This window comes from Callorhinus ursinus, unplaced genomic scaffold (genome assembly GCF_003265705.2).
Source record: "Callorhinus ursinus isolate GAN/ISIS: 27379988/994484 unplaced genomic scaffold, GSC_fseal_2.0 scaffold80, whole genome shotgun sequence".
Classification (NCBI taxonomy): domain Eukaryota; kingdom Metazoa; phylum Chordata; class Mammalia; order Carnivora; family Otariidae; genus Callorhinus; species Callorhinus ursinus.
The window spans coordinates 1,601,953-1,612,111 of record NW_027397142.1 but is presented as its reverse complement, the minus strand read 5'-3'; the positions used below and the strand labels follow the sequence as shown (position 1 = coordinate 1,612,111).

The 10,159-nt window shown below is 41.7% G+C and overlaps 1 long non-coding RNA gene across 1 annotated transcript; it reads right to left on the bottom strand.

Annotated features, from left to right (window-relative positions):
• Positions 1 to 4,471: 4,471 nt before the first annotated feature.
• Positions 4,472 to 10,121, bottom strand: LOC141371595 (uncharacterized). The gene is made up of 3 exons (XR_012376675.1): positions 10,064 to 10,121; positions 8,439 to 8,554; positions 4,472 to 4,596 (listed from the first exon to the last, which is right to left on the bottom strand). It is a non-coding gene; the product is annotated as an uncharacterized lncRNA (long non-coding RNA).
• Positions 10,122 to 10,159: the final 38 nt, after the last annotated feature.

Here is a 10,159-nt window from a genome sequence, read left to right as displayed (position 1 = left end):
CCTCACTTCCTTATTCATAGCCTATTTTATATCCCTGATTTTCAGTGGCTTTGATAAGATCATTTTCCATATCCATCTATTTGTTTAGTACCCAGGCTCTGTACATGGCCATACCAACCGTTGCAGCAATATGGGTTTGTTTTTTTTTTTAATTTTTTTATTGTTATGTTAATCACCATATATTACATCATTAGTTTTTGATGCAGTGTTCCATGATTCATTGTTTGTTCCTAACACCCAGTGCTCCACGCAGAACGTGCCCTCCTCAACACCCATCACCAGGCCAACCCATCCCCCACCCCCCTCCCCTCTAGAACCCTCAGTTTGCCTTCCAGAGTCAATATGGGTTTGTTTAGACCCTGTTGTATCATCACCCCCAGAATTACTGGGACCCGTGTTACCACTGTTCTCACTCCTGTGTTACTGACATCTGCTCTGGCCTGGACTGAAACCTGCTCCTTTCCTGCTGTTCTCCCAGGTCCTCACCCAAGGCTTCAAAACCACTGGTGACACATTCTAGCTTCCTTCTGGGCTTTTCAGCAAATGTGATTACTAAAAAGTGTACCTCAAGTTCAGGACCAATGTGCTCTGCATTTGGAGTTATCAGCTGTAAGACCATCATGTCGTCATGAGAGATTTCCTTTTTCTGCTAGCCATTCTTCTTCTGTTATTAAAATGGTTTCTTTTACTTATTTGTTTATTTATTTTAGAGACAGAAAGCAGGGGAAAGAGCAGAGGAAGGGGGATAAACAGACTCCGTGCTCAGTGCAGAGCAAACCCACGGCCCTGAGATCATGACCTGAGCTGAAGTCAAGAGTTGGACGCTTAACCGACTGAGCCACCCAGGCGCCCCTGGTTTCTATATTTTCACAGAGCAAAAGTAAATGTTCAGTTGTGTGGCACGTGCTTAATTAAATAATTTTTGTACATATACCTAGGTATCTGTGCACATATTTTGAAATGTGATTATTAAATAACAATTCTGTTAAAATGAAATGTGAAACGTAGTCAAAGGAACTACTAGCAGGAATTTCAGCAAGTACTAAACCAGTGGTTGGCGTGCTACGAGCTAAGGATCCTAGGATCGCCAAGACCTTTCAGGGGGTTCATGAGATCAAAACTGTGTTCATAAAAATACTAAGATGTTATTTTCCTTTCTCTTTGTGTTGGCATTTGCACTGTGCTGACATTACAACCGACTGAATTCAGAAGCAGATAGAAGATTCTAGCTGTCATCCGATTAAGCCAACCATTAAAGAGATTTGCAAAAAATGTAAAACGATGCTATTCTTTTCACCAATTTTTTATTTAATTTAATTAATTTTTTTTAAGATTTTATTTTTGTTGGGGCAGCTGGGTGGCTTAGTCTGTTGAGCATCTGCCTTCTGCTCAGGTCATGGTCCCAAGGTCCTGGGATCAAGCCCCACGTCGGGCTCCCTACTCAGCAGGGAGTCTGCTTCTCTCTCTCTCCCTCTGCCCCCCCCCAATCGTGCTCTCTCTCTCTCTCTCAGATAAATAAATAAAACCTTTTTTAAAAAAAGATTTTGTTTTTGTTAAGTAGTCTCTACACCAAACGGGGGGTTCGAACTCACAACCCCAAGACCAAGAGTTGCATGCTCTACTGACTGACCCAGCCGGGCACCCCTCACCAGTTTTTTATTTTAGAAAATACTTTTTTAAATAAAATATGTTGACATGTAAAAGGTTGGTTACATATATATATTTTTTAATTTCTCACTTTAGTTTGTAATACAGTAAATATCATTAGGTATGACCCACATAAACAAAAGTTCTTTGGGGTCCTTAATAATTTTTAAGAGTGTAAAGTGCTCCTGAGCCCCAAAATTCTGAGAGCTGCTGCCCTTAAATGATTATTCAAATTCAGTCTGGATAGTTTTCTTGAAATTTTTTTTTTTTTACCTAAAAAGGTGGGAGAATTCTATCTACTATTTCCATCTTCACCTATATAACAGGTTTTTATTATAACAACTCTTTTCATATATGTCTACAAATATAAATGAAAAGGAAAAAGAGAGAGGGAATTGGAAACCCTATCCTTTAAGACCCAAAAGAGACATACAGATGGGTAAAAGAGCAGTCTTTCAGTTAAATGAGAAGTAAGAATTTCTTCTGGAATGAGCTGAGGTCTGTATAATTAATTGTGTGCAAAAATAATAAAATGCCAGTTTTGTAAATAAAGAAGATAATGTCGTCTTAGTCCATTCCCAACATCCATTTCTCTAAAAGTCTTAATCTCATAGCCTTTTTCAACAGCTTTCCTGAAAAACTCACATGCATACAGTTCATCTATGAAAGTGTACAGTTCAATGGCTTTTAGCTTATTCAAGAGTTGTGCATCCATCACACCATCAATTTTGGAACATTTTCATTATTCCAAAAAGAAACCCTGTACCCATTAGCCATTACCCACCAACACTCCCCCATACCCTCTAGCACTGGGCAACAAATAATCTATTTTCTTTCTCTACGTTCTCCTATTCTGGACATTTCAAATACATGGAATCATACAGTATATGTCCACTGTGACTGGCTTCTAACACTTAGCATAATGTTTTCAAGGTTTGTACAGGTTGCAATACAAATCAGCATTTTATTTCTTTTTATTGACAAATAATATTCCATTGTATGAATATATACCACATTTTATTTATTCACCCATCGGTTGATGGATATCTGGGTGGTTTCTACTTTGTGGCTGTTATGAAAAATGTTGCTATGAACATTTGTATACAAGCGTTTGTGTGCACAACGGTTTTCGGTTCTCTGGGAATAGACCCAGGAGAGGACGTGCTAGGTCATATGGGAGCTCTACATTTAAGATTTTGAGGGATGGCCAGACTGTTTTCCACAGAAGCTGAGCCATTTTATGTTGCCTCCAGCAATACACAAAGATTCCAATTTCTCCAGATCTTCACCAATCCTAGTTATTTATTTATTTGCTTATGTTATTCTAGCCATCCTGGTGGTTGTGAAGGGGCATCTCATTATGGTTTTGATTGGTCAAAAGCCTTTCAACTGGGAAATCAATGTTGTCAGCTGGTGAACTCCAGTCCCGTGGGCTTTAGATGCCCAGGCTCCTCAAAACCCTTATTCTAACATGGATGCCGATCTCAATCTTTTCACCTCCTAAAGCAATTAAATTTGATTTAGGGCAATTTTACCTCTGCAGGTCTTTTTGTGAACCCGATCATCTGCTGGTATTCTGCCGGCGTGACCTAGAGAATTCAGAAGTCTCACTGGCAGTCACAAGTTCATGGCCCTGGGTTCTCTGTTGTCCCAAACATTGTGCCTGTTGGATGGTGTGTGAAGTCAAGAGCACTGGCTTTGGGGCAGACCCAAGGTCAAAATAATCCCCAACTCTAACCAGCTACACAAATGTCATCAGGTAACTGATGTCACCTCTCCAGTCTCAGTTCTTCAGGTATAAAGCAGGGCCATCACCACTGAGGTAAAAGCAGTATGCCATAAGGGTCAGAGATTCGAGCTCTAGAACGGATCGGCCGGGATTGAAATCCAGCTCTGCAACTTCTTAGCTATGTGGCCTTGGGCAAGGTACTTAACCCCTCTGATCCTTTGTTCCTTCACCTGGCACTTAACCCATAGAACTAAAGGAGAAACTATGTAAAGTCGTTGGCGTTTGGTACAGCATTCAAAAATTGTTAGTCAATCCTGCTATTAAATAATATTATTGTGAAATTTAATAGGTAAGGCAAAAAATTGGATGCCAAGAGTTGACGATATGGGGAAAGAGGAAATTGTGTCCACCAACCCAGCAGAACTGAGTTGAGTTGATGTGTTCATGACCCAGCCACCCCATGCCAAGGATATATTGCAGAAAAATTCTCACAAAAGATCTGTGAGGGTACATAAATAGCGGATGTCCATCAGAGTGCTGTGTGTGGGAGCCGGAGTTGGAGACACTCTCGTTATGGGGGACACAGATGACTAGACAAGCACCGGTGGTGGGTACGCAGTGTAGACCATCATGCAGCAGTCAGAGAGGGACACAGACAAACAGGAACAGAGCTGGACCTCCAAACAAGGGGAAAACTGAGTGTATCTGCTGAGAATTAACTAGGAAAACAGATAACACTTTTTTTTTTTTAAAGATTTTATTTATTTGACAGAGAGAGACACAGCGAGAGAGGGAACACAAGCAGGGGGAGTGGGAGAGGGAGAAGCAGGCTTCCCGCGGAGCAGGGAGCCCGACGCGGGGCTCGATCCCAGGACCCCGGGATCATGACCCTAGCCGAAGGCAGACGCTTAACATCTGAGCCACCCAGGCGCCCCAGAAAACAGATAACACATTAAGTATTTTAAAACAGAGAGAATTTAATATGAGAAATTGGTGGCACAGATGACAAAACAGTTAGGAAACCAAACAGGGGACAGATGAAGCCTAGGCTTTTGTAACAGCAGGGAGCCCTCTCTGCCACGAGAGGTGGGAGGCACAAGGGCAGGGAGTGATGTGACCTAAGTCCAGGGGCTGAGGTCACCCTGTAAGAGCTGGAACTATGGCAGGGTTGTTCCGTGGGAACTGGAGCTCTGGAGAAGACTCGGTTGCTGCAGGAGATCCTAAAAAAGACAGAGAAGGAGCACGCACCCGCTTCTCCATTCCTCCATCCTCCTATCTCCCACTAGTGCCTCCCACTGGCTAAACGCAGCTAGGAGCTGACTAGGGAACCTGGAAATGCAGCTTGCAAAGCTCAGCTCGCACCGTGCCCCACTGCACCCTGCACCGCCCTGTGATGTAAAGCAGAGCAGGGAAAGAACAAGAAATGGATTTGAGAGTCTCAGATTCCGGCCAGGACAAAGAATGAGCACACTTCTCTCTGTGAATCACAAATACATACCTACTCAAACAAAACTACTTATTTTGTAAGGAACCTACAAATGCAAGTACACATAGAACATTTAGAGTCATTGCCCAGGCAGGGATGAGATAAAGAGTAAGAAGTGGGACTAAAAGGGAATAAACAAATAAATGAAACCAGAGCAGGGCTTTGCTGGAGCAGAGAGCTGGTCACAAGCCAAAAAAGTACAATGAACTACCCTGAGTATATAAGAAAGGAAGAGGTTGAGGTGACCAATGACTTTAGGGTAAGCGAACCTGATACTCCTTCGATGCTGGTTAATTCCCACAGGAAAAGGGATTGAATGCTTAGGTTATGAATTATTAGTACCTCGGCAGACATGTTGATTTCTTTCTTTTTTTAAAGATTTTATTTATTTATTTGTCAGAGAGAGAGAGAGAGAGAACACAAGCAGGGGAGTGGCAGGCAGAGGGAGAAGCAGGCTCCCCACTGAGCCAGGAGCCCAATGCGGGACTTGATCCTAGAACTCTGGGATCATGACCTGAGCCAAAGGCAGACACTTAACCGGCTGAGCCACCCAGGTGTCCCTGCTGATTCCTTTCTTAATCATAGAGAATCACAGAACCTAGAGTTATAAAAGGCCTTAGGCCCTTCGCATCTTCTGCAAGCAACTGAATGTGTTAGGAAGACCTCAGGCTTTATAGTCAGGTAAACCTGGGTTTACTAGCTGGAGGACTGTGTGATGATTAAAACTCTCTGAGCCTCCAAGTCCTCACCTATAAAATGGGGGAATAATAAATACCTTGCAAGAAAGGGTTGGGAATCATACCATAGAACAAAAGGCAGAGTGTCTGCAACAGAGTTGACTTTTGATAAATGGGAGCTATCATCTTGTCCAAATCCCTCATTTCCCAGGGAAAGAAGTGGAGGCTACCATCTCCTGTAAGTTAGAGGCGTACTGAGCATCACAGACATACGGCAGAGTTGATGATGCATTTTAAATTTCCATGTGGAATTGGAGGTACGAACTTAGCATAAATTCCTAGAAGTAGGATTACTGTGTTAAAAAGTCAATGAATGTGTAGTTTTGTTAGGAACCGGCAAACTCCCCTCCATAAAGAGTGCACATGTTTGCATTTCCACCAGCAAGTTATGAGAACACCTCGAACAGTCTTTTAAAAGAGAAGTGATATCTCTAGAACATTGAAACTGAATTTCAAAACCATGTTGTGCAAGATGGCTCATACAAACAGGTGTGCACTTAATGAACTTAGCTTGTTCAGCTGACACATAACCTTCATTAGGAACAGTGTGAGGACCAAGAAGCTCAATCCGTCCAGGGCGGCTATTCAATTGTAAAGGCTTCTTTCTTAAATATTGATTTTCTTACATGTAAGGAAAGAACTTCTTTGTAGAGACGTGAACAGAATGGAAGAGGAGATGACCTAGATATGTGGCTTTGTACATATGTGTCCTCATTATGAAGGATATAATGAGAGGGAGGGTGCCTCCCCAGCACCCACTCCCACTTCTCCTAAGTACTGGGTTGTTGTTGTGCCATTGTTATTTACTGTTACCTACACCTTACACAAAGCCCATACACTTTGAAAGAATACACTTCCAACCCCGGGGTCTGGGGTGGAGCATGTAGCTCAGGCCCCTACTAACCAGCCCAACCTTATTCCCTGAATGTATTAATGTTTCAGGTGCAGACACATAGCCCTATAAGGGCCAAGGTAGAGAATATGAATCTGACAAGAAAAAAAAGAAACGAGGTACTTGTTTGCCTAATTCAACCTCTCAATAAACTACCCTTGAAGCCTGTCTTACCTCTGGACTTTCGTCTGTGTGACCCAATAAACTTCTTTATTTATTTATGTATTTATTATTTTTATTTTTAAGTAATCTCTACCCCCAACATGGGGCTTGAACTCACAACCCTAAGATCAAGAGCTGCATGCTGTACTGACTGAGCCAGCCAAGCACCCCTCTCATTTATTATATAAACCAATAAGAGTTGAGTGTTCTGTGACTTGTAACCAAAAACATTCCAGTTTATACCATGAGCAATTTTAGTATTAGCTATGAGAATTATTTCATAAGTATATGATATTACATCAGCTTTTTAAAGAATAGATGGGTGAAAATGTATCTTTTCGTGAAACATTTTTTTAAATATTTTATTTATTTATTTGACAGAGAGAAACACAGCAAGAGAGGGAACACAAACAGGGGGAGTGGGAGAGGGAGAAGCAGGCTTCCCGCGGAGCAGGGAGCCTGACTCGGGACTCGATCCCAGGACCCTGGGATCATGACCTGAGCCGAAGGCAGACACCCAATGACTGAGCCACACAGGTGCCCCTCATGAAACTTTTTCATTCCAGTTTTTCCCCTTTGATATTAATGGCTAATATTATTAGTTCCAGATTCTTGCCTCTTAGAACCCAAAAGTGGGCATTACTATTACCAGGACTAAATTTCTAGTTTCTCAAATCCTAGAGATTAGGCCCAAAACTTTATCAAGAAAGCTTAACAAGGCATAAAAAAACCTTTCGGTCAGAATGAAAGACACGTTCATCTATTTTGGCTAAATCCTGCCTTTCTCAATTACAATTACATTCCTGCTTCTCTGAACTTCTTTGCTCACTCAAAATCTTTAATTTATCTTGTTATAGATTGCTTAGTGTGGGTCATCAAGAACTACACAGAGTCTGAGATTTTACTCTTCCTGTAAGCTAATGAGTTAGTCAACCACAATTTTCTGGATGCTGATAAAAGACACAAGAGTCACGGGGCACCAAGGTGGCTCAGTGCGTTAAGCATCCAACTCTTGATTTCAGCTCAGACCGTGATCTCAGAGTCCAGGGATCAAGTCCTGTGTCGGGCTCCATGCTCAGCAGGGATCTGCATGAGATTCCCTCTCTCCTTCTCCCTCTCCCTCTGCCCCTCCCCCTACTTGCGCGCGCACGCCCACACACACACACACACACACACACACACACACACACACGCGCGCGCTCTCTCTCTCACTCTTTGAAATAAATAAATCTTAAAAAAAAAAAAAAGACACAAGAGTCCACACCAGCAGCCAGAATATCAGCATCTCGGTACACTGGTTCCAAGAGCCCCAGTAAGCACAGAGAATGTGAAGAGGGTAAGGTAACACCTGCACGTGGAGTGGGTTGCATTCTAGGAGAGGACATTTCAGCTCAGGGAACACAAATCTTTTCTAATGGACAATAAGCAGGACTTTGCTCCTGAGGGAGACACTGGATCTATCTTCCAGAGCTGTTCATTACACAAATATCTTGGATAGTTTGCAGAATTAGAAAAACTAGACTTCACATTTCTAAGTTAGGAAAATCCAGGACCCCAGTTCAAAAGGGGTTATAGCACAAGCCATCACTATCATCAATACTATCAGAATTATATTAAGATTTGCAGACTTGCCTCGGGGAGCAAATAAGTTGGCACATCTTCTAAAGGATGCATTTACAATATTTGCCGACATATTTTTGGAGATTCACAGTCCTGCCTCCTTGTGTGGGAGTGGGTGGGGAGAAGGCAGGGTAGGTGAATGAATGTTGGTTGCGTTCACCTTACCTTCTATCCCAATCAGTTAAACCTACGCATAGTAACTGTTACTCAAGCGTTGTCTTTCATGGTGCCTGTTTTACCATCTTTCCAAGTGTCTTTTCTTCCCAACCACATACAGTATCCTGTTTGAAAAGAATTGCAATTAAAAATCGTGTTTTCCATCTCATATTCCTGTGATATTTTAATACATAGAGAAGTTTTAGCAGCTTTTATAATGTATCACCCTGGACAACTGCCAGACAGGCTCATCTCTTAATCTGGCCCTAATCACTGCCATCATGGTAAACAGGAGATGGGTATTGAATATTTATTGTATCTTTGGCACTATGTTAAGATATGATTTAAGAAAGATAGGGAGGTAGGAAGAGAATCAATATTTTGTGCTAGGTGCTGTGCTAGCTCTTTTAAGTACATAGTTTCATCACGACAACACAACAATAACTAAGGTCCAGGGTGGTAAGTGATGTGTATCATGGTAATAAGTGACAGAACCAGATTTAAAATTCCAGGTGTATCTGACATCAAGATCCATGATGATTTCAGAAAATTTATCTTGAAATTCAAGAAAATTGTAACTCAGGGAGAAAAGCTCTGTGCAATGAAAGAATAGTACTAATATATGTTGTGTATTAAATGTGATTGTAGACAGTAAGTGTTAAGGAAAATTATCCTGGTTAAAATAATTACTGTCATAGAGCACTTAGGTCAGTCCCTGCTGCTCTGTGTACAGAATGAACCAAGGATTTCAGAGGAAGGTTTTTGGCAGAGCCTGTAGATGGTAACATTAATTCAGGCACTCAACTTAGGCACACACTTTACTTTCACAAGAGGAGTTCAACTTTCACAAGAGGAATTAACTTTCACAAGAGGAGTCCTGGATTTCTACTACCTTGCTTTCTACCTCAGACTCGAACTTCCTCAAGCTCTTTGAGCTTCTCATCCCCAAATTTATCTGCATCTGCACCCATTCTCAACCCTCGTCTCTACTCACAGCGAAAGAGATGCCCTCCCACAGCTAAAGCTAACTTTTATACCTACACCCTCCGTTGTCTCTAGGTCCTGACTCCATCAGGTTTTCTTTCTCTTTCTTTAACCGGTAAGTTACCACAGATCTTCCCTGTCAGCATTTAAACATGTCCCAGGCTTTGCCTTCTTGAAAGACCCTTCCTTGATTTTGCTTGGTACTATATTATCTCCTTCCTTCACAACCAAGTTTCTTTGAAGAACTGTTTGTACTCATGCTCTTCCTTTCCTACTTCCCTTCAATGTGCTGACTACACTACACTCTGGTCATGTGTGCCAAAATTGTGCCTCAGTTTCCTCGTCTGTAAAATGGGGATAACAGTAGCTACCTCATAGGCCTGTGCGGATTAAATGAATTATTATATATAAAGCACTAAGGACACATACTAAGCACTGTAAGTGTTAGCTGTAATTACTATTATTATAATAATTATTTCTTAATTACATAGATTCTATCGAAGTTAGTGTAATTCTTTGTTTTCAGAATTAACCATGAATCACATGTATAACCAGCCAGAGGCTTTTAACCCACAACAGACAAAAAGCCCTGCGTACTCAGTAACTGCTTTTTTATAGTAAAAAAAAAAAGTACATGCTGCTAGTTTTACCTAATAAAAACGAACTGAAGCTTATGAGAGAAAAAAAAAATCACCAGCTGCCTCTGGGTCTCCTAGGAGACGGAGTCTGACGTCACTTGGGCGAGG